The sequence below is a fragment of the Mobula hypostoma genome, chromosome 28, assembly GCF_963921235.1.
Source record: "Mobula hypostoma chromosome 28, sMobHyp1.1, whole genome shotgun sequence".
In the NCBI taxonomy this organism is placed as follows: domain Eukaryota; kingdom Metazoa; phylum Chordata; class Chondrichthyes; order Myliobatiformes; family Myliobatidae; genus Mobula; species Mobula hypostoma.
Window position 1 is genome coordinate 30,507,364 of NC_086124.1, and position 11,615 is coordinate 30,518,978.

Here is an 11,615-nt window from a genome sequence, read left to right on the forward strand (position 1 = left end):
GGAATTTCTGCAGCACATTCCAACCACTTTGGGTGGCAATGTAGACCTGAGACAGTATCTCTGCCGTAAAAGGGAGATTTTCAACTTGTATTAGGGAGAATACGTCAAGAGAAGTGTCCTCTTTTGAAAAAATTTCAGATATTTCCTTTTCCAAGGGTAAACAGGACAATCCATCAGCATCTCCATGATTAGCTGTTGGATGGAATTCGATCTTGTAATTCTGTCCTCCAAGAGCCCATCTTTGCATTTGTGCTGCCGCTGTTAGTGGAACACCCTTCTGTGGATTGAAAATGGACAACGGTGGTTGATGATCTGTAATGAGGGCAAACTCTCTCCCATACGCACTGGTTGAAATGTTTTACACCCCAGACCAGATTCAAAGTCTCTCTGTCAATCTGTGCGTAATTTTTCTCTGCAGCGCTAGGGGAACGCACTTCCATCACTCATAGCATGTGACATGACTGCACCTGTACTGTAAGGCAAGACTTTACAGGCAAGCTTCACTGGATGAAGGGGGTCATAATGTATATGAACAGTGTCCAATGTCACCACTTTCATTATCTTTTGGAAAGCCGCCTCACACTGCTTTGTCCATTGCTATTTCTTTTTAATCTGTCAGAATGAGTTCAAGGGGTGGAGCACAGTAGCCAGGTTTGGCAGGAACCTGTTATAGTAATTGACAAATCCTAAAACTAGGGCAATTGCAACACATCGCTTGGCCTTGGGCCATCCACCACTGCTTGAATTTTCTCAGCACGCTTGTATAATGCGTCGTTGGTGTGACCACAGTAAGTGATGCCTGGTTTAAAAAATTCACACTTGTTGCATCGTGCTCTGGCCCATAGTCTTTTTAACACTGTCTTGAGATTTTGGATATGTTCCTTATCCTCACTGGTGCAGTGATGTCATCCAGGTAATACTGAGTGTCTGGGCTGTCTTGCAGTACCTGGTCCATGGCTTTCTGCAAGAGTGCATGAGCAGATGCTACTCCAAAAATACAGCCATAAAGCCCTTTTTGTTGAAAAATGCTTTGGACACTTCTTCCATCTCCATCTGTTGACACCATCTGTAGCAGATACCAACAGAATCAACAAACTCATTCGTAAGGCCAGTGATGTTGTGGGGATGGAACTGAACTCTCTCATGGTGGTGTCTGAAAAGAGGATGTGTCTGAAAAAAGTTGCATGCCATCCTGGACAATGTCTCCCATCCACTACATAACGTACTGGGTGGGCACAGGAGTACATTCAGCCAGAGACTCATTCCACCGAGATGTAGCACAGAGCGTCATAGGAAGTCATTCCTGCCTGTGGCCATCAAACTTTACAACTCCTCCCTTGGAGGGTCAGACGCCCTGAGCCAATAGGCTGGTCCTGGACTTATTTCCTGGCGTAATTTACATATTACTATTTAACTATTTATGGTTTTATTACTATTTACTATTTATGGAGCAACTGTAACGAAAATCCAATTACCCCCGGGATCAATAAAGTATGACTATGACTATGGCTGTCGGTAGGTGTCAGCTATGTCCACTTTGCTGAAGCTCCCCCCAGAAAGGTTTGCAAACTTTCAGTACTAGGTTAATGGTGACCTTAAAATCACCAATTCTGACAGACCCATTCTTCTTGTCTACGGGGACCACTGGCATTGCCCGTGGTCTCCATTCAACCTCCAAATGATCTCGCTCACTGGCTACTTTATCACAGATGGTATAAGTGTCACATACACCGTGACACGTTAAAGAACCAGCAGAAATGGAAAACACTTTGGAGTCCAGTATTGCTACTAACTAATGATATTTATTAGTAACTACACAATACAGTAATATAAATGCAGATAAATCAAACAGGTTAGCAATGATTATATATAAGTAAGTGGGGAAATATATGAAAACCAAGCTTCTTCAAGTCTAGGGGTAAATAGATACAGTCTTATGATGATGAGTAAAGTTCAGTTCAGTTCGTGGTATTGAGTTGAGTAGTGATGGAGGGAGAGAGAGGGAGAGATTTGAGTCTTGAGGTGAGCTGTCACCATCAATCTTCCCGTTGTCCTCCGAAATCCTTTAAAAGTCACTGACTGTGACAACAACAAAGGGGACCATTCTTCTGTGGTGGAATCATCAACCCTGGCGAGGATTGGACACCCAAATAACTTCCCACCAGTCACACCCTGTTCACACTGCAAGAGCCACTGATCGATCCGCCTGATTGATCCTCCAAAAACCCACTTTTTCTGTCGGCACAACAAAGCTCATTCAGCTTCCAAAACCATGTGTCTGAGGTCTTACATCTGACCTTCTATTTATCTCCCCGTGCTGAGTACCAACTGTCTCTCAAATAACTCCTCCCTTCTCTTTCTGTAAGAACGTACAAGCAGGGAATGTCCTTGGAAAAGTATAAACAAACTGTGAGCAGTCTTCGTCCCTCTCTCTCCTTTCTCTCTCGCTTTTTAACAAGGTGTCTTGTTGAGCAGTCTCTCTCTCTCTCTCTTTTCAAAACAACAGTTCATAGGGGTAAATCAGGACCCCATCACATAAGGAACTGGACAGGCTTTGTAACACTTGGTTATGGCATTTTCATTTAGCACCATTTTACCCTTGATATGTCTGAGTTCTCCAGTGCTATCCCTGAACACTGCTGTGGCATCATCCACTACCTTTCTTAATTTGCTTTCAGTTGAGTCTGTTGCAGGAATGTGATATGCAAATAAATGGTGGATGGATCTCCAATTAAGTTGTAGTTGTCACGGCCAATTACACCCTCATAATGTTGGCTCTCCTGTTTTTACCACGTACAAGCCCAATGTGGCTTGTTGGTTGCTGTATTTCACTGTTATGGATGTCATTCCCAAAGGAGTTATCTTTTCTCAGGTTCTTAGTTGGATATCTGCAGGCTTCAGTATCTTTGAAATGTCATTCAAACTCATTTTGCAGAATGACTGAAACAACCGAGCCAGTGTCCAAAGCCATTTTAATTAATTTATCGTTCACTTCTGGTGAAAGTCATATTGCCTATCTCTTGTTAGTTTTCACATCACAAATTTCAGGGCTATCCAGTCCTGTGTCACTCTCATCATTATCAGATTTTTCATCAACAGCGTGCAGATTAGTGCTCTTTTTGAAACTGCAACATGATTTTTTAAAAATCTTTTTTCTTCCCTGTGCAGTTCATTTATTTTTGCCTACCCGACATGTTCTTTGTATGTGTCCTACTTTGTTGCATTTTCTGCAAGTTTCACCTTTACCTGCATTATTCTAGTGTTCGGGCAGGTGGGACTTAACGGCTGCCCGCCGAGGAGAAGGAAGACTATGATTGTAAATCACCACTGCCTTGTGGCCATATCCACCCATGGGAAAGGCTTCAGGAGTAAACCCCAAGGAAGAAATCCAGGGCTGAGGTCCCTAAGGCAGTTTGTTGTTTACAACTTCACTCTGGAAACCTCTGCGATGACACTGGTGCCAAGCTGTATCGGTCCCTTGGAGTACATTAGTGACGTGGAGAGGGGGAACCCACTGCATGGGCAACAGCCAGTTCTTCAAATCTTCCCACCCAGGCTTGCGCCCTGGAGAGGAGACAGTCCACCAGAGGCACAAACCCTTGATCCCCTGGGTTGATGGACGCCGATGATAGTCTGGTGTATTGGAGCATCTGCCACAACAGCAAAACAACTTGTTTGACCATGTAGCGTTTTACTTCAATGTTGCAATTTTGTTCACACTCACTTTCATTCCTGACTGCAACTCAATTGCCTCTCTAGCTGCTGTTTCTATTGATACAGCAATTTCAACTGTTCTTTCAAATGTGAGCTGTGGTTCAGTTAGGAGTAATTTTTGAATGCTTTCTTGTAAGATTCTACAAATTAAACAATTTCAGTGTATCATTAAGCCCATTACTAAACTGACAACACACAATTTCTTCAATTCAATCATGTATGATGAAATGGACTGCCCTTCCCTTTGATTCTGCAATCAACAATGGTTTTAGTTCTAAATGTTCCTGCATCGTCTACCTGCTGAACCGTGTCTATGCCCACCTGGACAAGCCAGCGAGCACTGTGAGGGTCATGCTTTTTGACTTCTCCAATGCGTTCAACACCATCCGCCCTGCTCTGCTGGGGGAGAAGCTGACAGCGATGCAGGTGGATGCTTCCCTGGTGTCATGGATTCTTGATTACCTGACTGGCAGACCACAGTACGTGTGCTTGCAACATTGTGTGTCAGAGTGATCAGCAGCACTGGGGCTCCACAGGGGACTGTCTTGTCTCCCTTTCTCTTCACCATTTACACCTCGGACTTCAACTACTGCACAGAGTCTTGTCATCTTCAGAAGTTTTTGGATGACTCTGCCATAGTTGGATGCATCAGCAAGGGAGATGAGGCTGAGTACAGGGCTACGGTAGGAAACTTTGTCACATGGTGTGAGCAGAATTATCTGCAGCTTAATGTGAAAAAGACTAAGGAGCTGCTGGTAGACCTGAGGAGAGCTAAGGTACCGGTGACCCCTGTTTCCATCCGGGGGGGGGGGGTCAGTGTGGACATGGTGGAGGATTACAAATACCTGGGGATACGAATTGACAATAAGCTGGACTGGTCAAAGAACACTGAGGCTGTCTACAAGGAGGGTCACAGCCGTCTCTATTTCCTGAGGAGACTGAGGTCCTTTAACATCTGTTGGGCGATGCTGAGGATGTTCTACGAGTCTGTGGTGGCCAGTGCTATCATGTTTGCTGTTGTGTGCTGGGGCAGCAGGCTGAGGGTAGCAGACACCAACAGAATCGACAAACTCATTTGTAAGGCCAGTGGTGTTGTGGGGATGGAACTGGACTCTCCGATGGTGGTGTCTGAAAAGAGGATGCTGTCCAAGTTGCATGCCATTTTGGACAATGTCTCCCATCTACTACATCATGTACTGGGTGGGCACAGGAGTACATTCAGCCAGAGACTCATTCCACCGAGATGCAGCACAGAGCGTCATAGGAAGTCATTCGTGCCTGTGGCCATCAAACTTTACAACTCCTCCCTTGGAGGGTCAGACACCCTGAGCCAATAGGCTGGTCCTGGACTTATTTCCTGGCATAATTTGCATATTACTATTTAACTATTTATGGTTTTATTACTATTTATTATTTGTGGTACAACTGTAACGAAAACCAATTTCCCCCGGGATCAATAAAGTATGACTATGACTATGACTATCACTATTACTTCTATGATATCAGCAAAGCTTATTTCAGCTGGTTTGGTTGGAGTCGTCAAATAGCAGCAATAACTTCAACCAAACGTTTCTGCTGATCAGACTTGTATAATGGCGAAGAGGAATTTTAGACCATTCCTCCATACAAAACTGTTTCAGTTCATCAATATTTCTGGGATACCTTGCATGAACAGTGCCTATTCAGGTCAGCCACAGCATTTCAATTGGGTTAAGGTCTGGACTCCGACTTGGCCATTCCAAAATACGAATTTTCTTCTTTTTAATCCATTCTGTTGTTGATTTACTCTTGTGTTTCGGATTATTGTCTTGTTGCATCACCTAATTTCTATTAAGCTTCAGATGATGGACTGCTACCCTGATATTCTCCTGCAAAGTGTTTTGATACAATTTTGAATTCATTGTTCTCTCAATGATTGTAAGCTGTCCAGGCCCCAAGGCAGCAAAGCATCCCCAATCCATGATTCCCCTTCCACCATGCTTCACAAGAGGGATAAGGTTTTGGTGTTGATGTGCAGGGCCCTTTTCCCTCCAAACATAATGTGCATTCCCGCCAAAAAGTTCAACTTTTGTCTTATCTGTCCATGGAACATTGCCCCAGAAGGGTTGTGGAACATCCAGGTAGTCTTTTGCAAACTTGAGATTTTTTTGGGAGAGCACTGGTTTCCTTCTATGAACACCATTCTTATTCAGTGGTTTTCTTATAATAGGCACATGAACAGAAACTTTAGCAAGTTTCAGAGATTTCCGCAGGTTTTTTTGCTGTTACCCGTGGGTTCTTTTTCACCTGCTTCAGCATTGCACGTTGTACTCTTGGTGTGATCTTTGCAGGACGCCCACTCCTAGGGAGAGTAGCAACAGTACCTAGTTTCTTCCATTTGCAGACAATTTCTCTTACTGTGGACTGATGAACACTCAGGTCTTGAAATGCTTTTGTAGCCCTTTCCAGCTTCATGCATCTCTCCAATTTTCTTCTAAGGTCCATCAAAAGTTGTTTTGTTTGAGGCATGGTACACATAAACAGATCTTTCTTGTGAAGAGCAGGTTCTATCAGTAACCTGACTTTATGTGTCTTTTTTTCAAAATAAAGGGCAGTGCACCTCCAAAACCCACTCCTTCAGTCTCATCTCATTGACTGGAACACCTGGCTCCAAATAGCTTTTACACAGGGCATTAAAAAATAAGAGAGATTTTGGGAATCAAAATTGGCCGTGAAAACAGCAATAATTTCAGATATGCAGATGACACTGTGTTAATTGCAAGTACGGGGGAAGAACTACAAAACTTAATTGATATAATTGTTGAAGAAAGTGCAAAAATGGGTCTATCTATCAATTGCAAAAAGACAGACTGTAAGGTGATATCCAAAAAGAAGGAGAATCCTATCTGCAGGCTAAGAATAAACGGGAAGACATAAAACAAGTACAGAACTTTTGCTACTTAGGAAGCTGGGTGACATCAGATGGCAGGTGTGACTTGGACATCAAAACAAGACGAGGGATGGCAAAAGACACCTTTATGAGAATGAAGAGTATACCGACCAATACCAAATTAGGCATGACAACTCGCCTCAGAGTACTGAAATGTTACGTTTATCCAGTTATGTTATATGGCTCAGAATGTTGTAACATGAGGCAATGAATTGTAGCAGCAGAAATGTGGTTTTTGAGGAGGATGCAAAGAATATCATGGACGAAACGAATATCTAACGAGGATGTCATGAAGGACAGAGCAAACACAAAAAGAAATAATGTATGAGATCATGAAAAGGCAACGTAACTTCATTGGACATGTGATTAGGAAAGACGAGTTAGAATGCACGGTAATTATGGGAAAGATTGAAGGGAAGAAAGCAAGAGGATGACAAGGACAAATGATGATGGAGACAGCAGCCAGAGAACTGGAAATGAATACCAATGAATTGATCCACTTGACCCGAAACAGGAGTGTGTGGGCCATGGCAGTCAAAGCTCAAACTGGGCACGGCCCCTGAAGATGATGATGATGACAGGGCATTAGCCCAAAGCTTCATACACTTTTTTGAACCGAGATTGTGATTGTTTAAATGGTGTACTCAGTGTTGACGAGAAGTACAATTGTTCGTGTGTTATTGGTTTAGGCAGATTGTGTTTGTCTATTACTGTGACTGAGAGGGAGCTCAGACCACATTTTATGAGTAATTAATTCAGAAAACCAGGTAATTGCAAAGGTTTTCCTTGCAGCTGTATCTATTTTCCCTATCCATCCATCTTATCCCATAGGCCTGCTCTATCCCTACAGCCATATTTCAGTCCCAAATGAACCACACTGTCCTGCTCTCTCCCTAGAGCCCTGTGTCAATCCACAAACTGTCCCACTCTTTCCCCACAGTCCTGTTACTTCCCAACAAGAACCCGCTGCCATACTCTCTCCCCACAGCTGTCAGTCCCCAAACCAATCCCACAGCCCGTGAAAGTCCCCAAATAGACCGCACTGCCCATTCTTTGCACGCAGCCAATTGCCATTCACCAAACGATTCCCGCTTCCACACACTCTCCTCTTGGCCCCGCATCCAATCCTCATCCAAGCCCACAGCCCCATGTCACTCACCAAATGAGCCATACTACCATTCTCTCCCTAGAACCCTATACTCCTCCACAGACTGATCACACCATCTCACTCATTCCACATGTCCCTGTGTTAGAAAGAAAGAAGTTCCCCTCTGGCATCAGCTTTCTGAATGGATATTGAACCCAAGAACACTTACTCACTACTTTTTTTCTTTTCTCTTTTTGTTCTATATATACACATACACGCACATACTTACCATAATTTAGTATTGCAATGTACTGTTCTCACGTAACAAGTTATATGACATATGCCAGATATTAAACCTGGTTCCAAACTGAACCCACTGCCCTGTCAGTGGCCAAATCACTCTACCACACACCCTCTCCACAGCCCTGTCATTACCCAATATAATCCCAGTGGCCTACTCTCATTTCACACTCTTTGTCCACTTTCACACGGTTTGTGGACTGTCATACCAGGGAAAATAAAATCTACTTATATGCAAATATTAAGGATGCATATAATGCCATATCTTCACCCCTCTTGGCAGATCAGATCATAATCAGTATTGTGTGCAGTTTTGGTCCCCTAATCTGAGGAAAGACATCTTTGCCATAGAGGGAGTACAAAGAAGGTTCACCAGATTGATTCCTGGGATGGCAGGTCTTTCATATGAAGAAAGACTGGATGAACTGGGCTTGTACTCGTTGGAATTTAGAAGATTGAGGGGGGATCTGATTGAAACGTATAAGATCCTAAAGGGATTGGACAGGCTAGATGCGGGAAGATTGTTCCCGATGTTGGGGAGGTCTAGAACGAGGGGTCACAGTTTGAGGATAGAGGGGAAGCCTTTTAGGACCGAGGTTAGGAAAAACTTCTTCACACAGAGAGTGGTGAATCTGTGGAATTCTCTGCCACAGCAAACTGTTGAGGCCAGTTCATTAGCTATGTTTAAAAGGAAGTTAGATATGGCCCTTGTGGCTACAGGGGTCGGGGGGTATGGAGGGAAGGCTGGGTTCTGAGTTGGATGATCAGCCATGATCATAATAAATGGCGGTGCAGGCTCGAAGGGCCGAATGGCCTACTCCTGCACCTATTTTCTATGTTTCTATAACCTGGTGTACCTCGGCCTTTGTATAAGCCTCTGGTCCAGCAGCAACCTGTGATCAAGAAGTCTGGTAGGAAATGGTCACAGGAGGCCAATGAAGCCCTGCAAGGCTGCTTTGAAGGAACTGACTGGGATATGCTCTGTAGTCCATATGGAGAGGACATTGATAGACTGATGGCATTACAGGGTACGTTAACTTCTGTGCGGATAATACTGTTCCAACTAGGACTGTACGCTGTTTCCCAAACAATTCAACCTTTGATCATCAAAGCCATGTTGGAGAGGAATAAGAGAGCATTCAGATATGGAGATTAGGCTGAGGGAGAAGATCGCCCAGGGCAAGAGAGGAAACTGCAGCGGAACAACACAAGGATGTGTGGAGTGGTATGAAAATGAGAAGACCAGAGGATTGAAGGGGTCCAGGACGGGGTTAATGAGTTAAACTGGTTTTTCACCAGGTTTGATTAGGAAGCTTCTGGTTACCCCTCGACAACACATCCACCACCGCCCCAAGCTCCTCCCCTCTCGTCCCTGGCCTCCATCTCTCTCCAAGAACACTAGAGAGCCAACAACCACAGACACATAGGCTGTCACCGGTGAGCAGGTAAGGAGAGAGTCTAGCAGACTCCACCCCACCCAGGCAAGGCTTTGGGACTGGATGGCATCAGCCCAAGGGCACTGCACTCAAGATAGTTGGGTGGTCTTTAAATACATCTTTAATCTGAGCCTGAGCTTGGGGAGGGTCCCTGTGCTGTGAAAAACATCCTGCCTAGTTCCAGTACCCAAGAAGACAAGTCCCACCATACCCAGTGGCACTGACCTCACGTTATGAAATCATTAGAAAGACTGGTCCTGACACACTTCTAGACCATCATAAATCCATTACTGGACCCCCTGCCGTTTGCTCAACCACATATTGGAGTTGAGGACGCCATTATCTTCCTGCTTCAACAGGCTTACACTCACCTGGATGAGCCAGGCAGCACTGTAAGAAGCATGTTCTTTGATTTCTCCAGCACTTTTAACCCTACGCCACCTGCTTTACCACAGTAAGCTCACAAGAGATGCAGGTGGATGCTCCCCTAGTGTCCTGGATTACAGAGTACCCGTCCAGGCTGCCACAGTATGTGAGATGGCAGAGCCATGTATCAGTCACTGTGGTTAGCAGCACAGGGGTACCTCAGGGGACTGTCCTGACCCCCTTCCTGTTCACCGTCTTCACCTTGAACTTCAGATAAAACACCTGCAGACGTTTTCGGATGATTCAGCAGTTGTGGGGGGTCAAGAGGCTGAGTACGGGAGAGTGATGGACAACTTTGTTGATGGGTGTGGACTTCAGGAAGGTGAAAACTCCCTGCATTCCCATCTTCATCAAGGGAATTGTTGTGGAAGTCATCCAGGACTACAAATACCTGGGAATAAACTGGACTGAATTAAAAATAGAAGCTCTGTACAAGGGGCAGAGCCGACTGTACTTCCTGAGGAGGCTCTGGTCATTCAACATCTGCAGTACGTACTCTGCTACAGATGTTGTGCGACTCAGTGGTGGCCAGCACTCTATCCTACACTGTAGTCTGCTGGGGCAGCAGGGTGAGAGCAGCTGATGCCAGGAAGATCGATAAGCACGTCAGGAAGGCTGGTTCTGTTCTGGGGGTGGAACCGGATTCCCTGGTGGTTGTGCCTGAGGGGAAGATGCTGCAGAAGTCACGGAGAATTATGGACAATCCCTCTCACCCCCTGCACGACATTCTGGACAAGCAGAGAAGCACCTTTGGTAACAAACTGATTCCATCCAGGTGCTTCCTCCCTGTGGCTTTACAACTTCTCCTCAAGTATATATGTATATGGTTTCATTGCACATTTATATTTTGCACTATTACTTTGTAATGTGCATTTTATATTTTTTCATACCTCAATGCTTATATTTTGTATTTTTAAAGTATGTATTTCCTGACTGAGTAACCTTGCAACAATAATTTCCTTCGGGATAAATAGTTTTATTTTAATCTCATCTCACAGCCCCTTCAGTCCCTGAACTTATCCCACTTCCCCACAGCTGTCAGTCCTCTGATCAACCACACTACCCTGCAGTCTCTTCACTGTCCCACTCTCCTCAGAACCCATAGTTCCAAAAACTACTAATCCCATTCCCTCACCACAGCCCCACTCTCCCGTCATGCAAATCCGAAAATTATCCCACAGCCCTATTACTCACCAAACTGATTCCACTGACTTCCTTTCTCCCCACAGCCCTGTCAGTCCCCAAACAAATCGAAGTTTACCCTTCTCTACCCATAGTCCTGTATCTGTCCCCAAACAAATACCACTACCCCACACTGGCCACAGTCCTGTGTCACTCCGCAAATGAACTTCACTGCCCCACTCTCCTCACAGCACTGTATCAGACCCCAGACTAATCCCACAGCTATGCTCTCCCCACAGCCCTTATCAGTCCACAAATTGATCCCACTGCACCACTCACTCCTCACAGCCCTGTCAGACCCCAAACTAATGCCCCTGCCCCTCTCCTCGCAACCCTCAGTCCCCAGACTAATCCCACTGCCAAACACTCCCCACAGCCATCAGTCTGAAAAATAATCCCACTGCCGTGTCAGACCCCAAATTTATCCCACTGTCCCACTCTCCCCCACTGCCCTGTATCAGACCCCAAACTTATCCCACTGTCATACTCTCCCCACAGCCCCATGTCAGTCCACAAACTGATCCCGTTGCACCACTCCTCC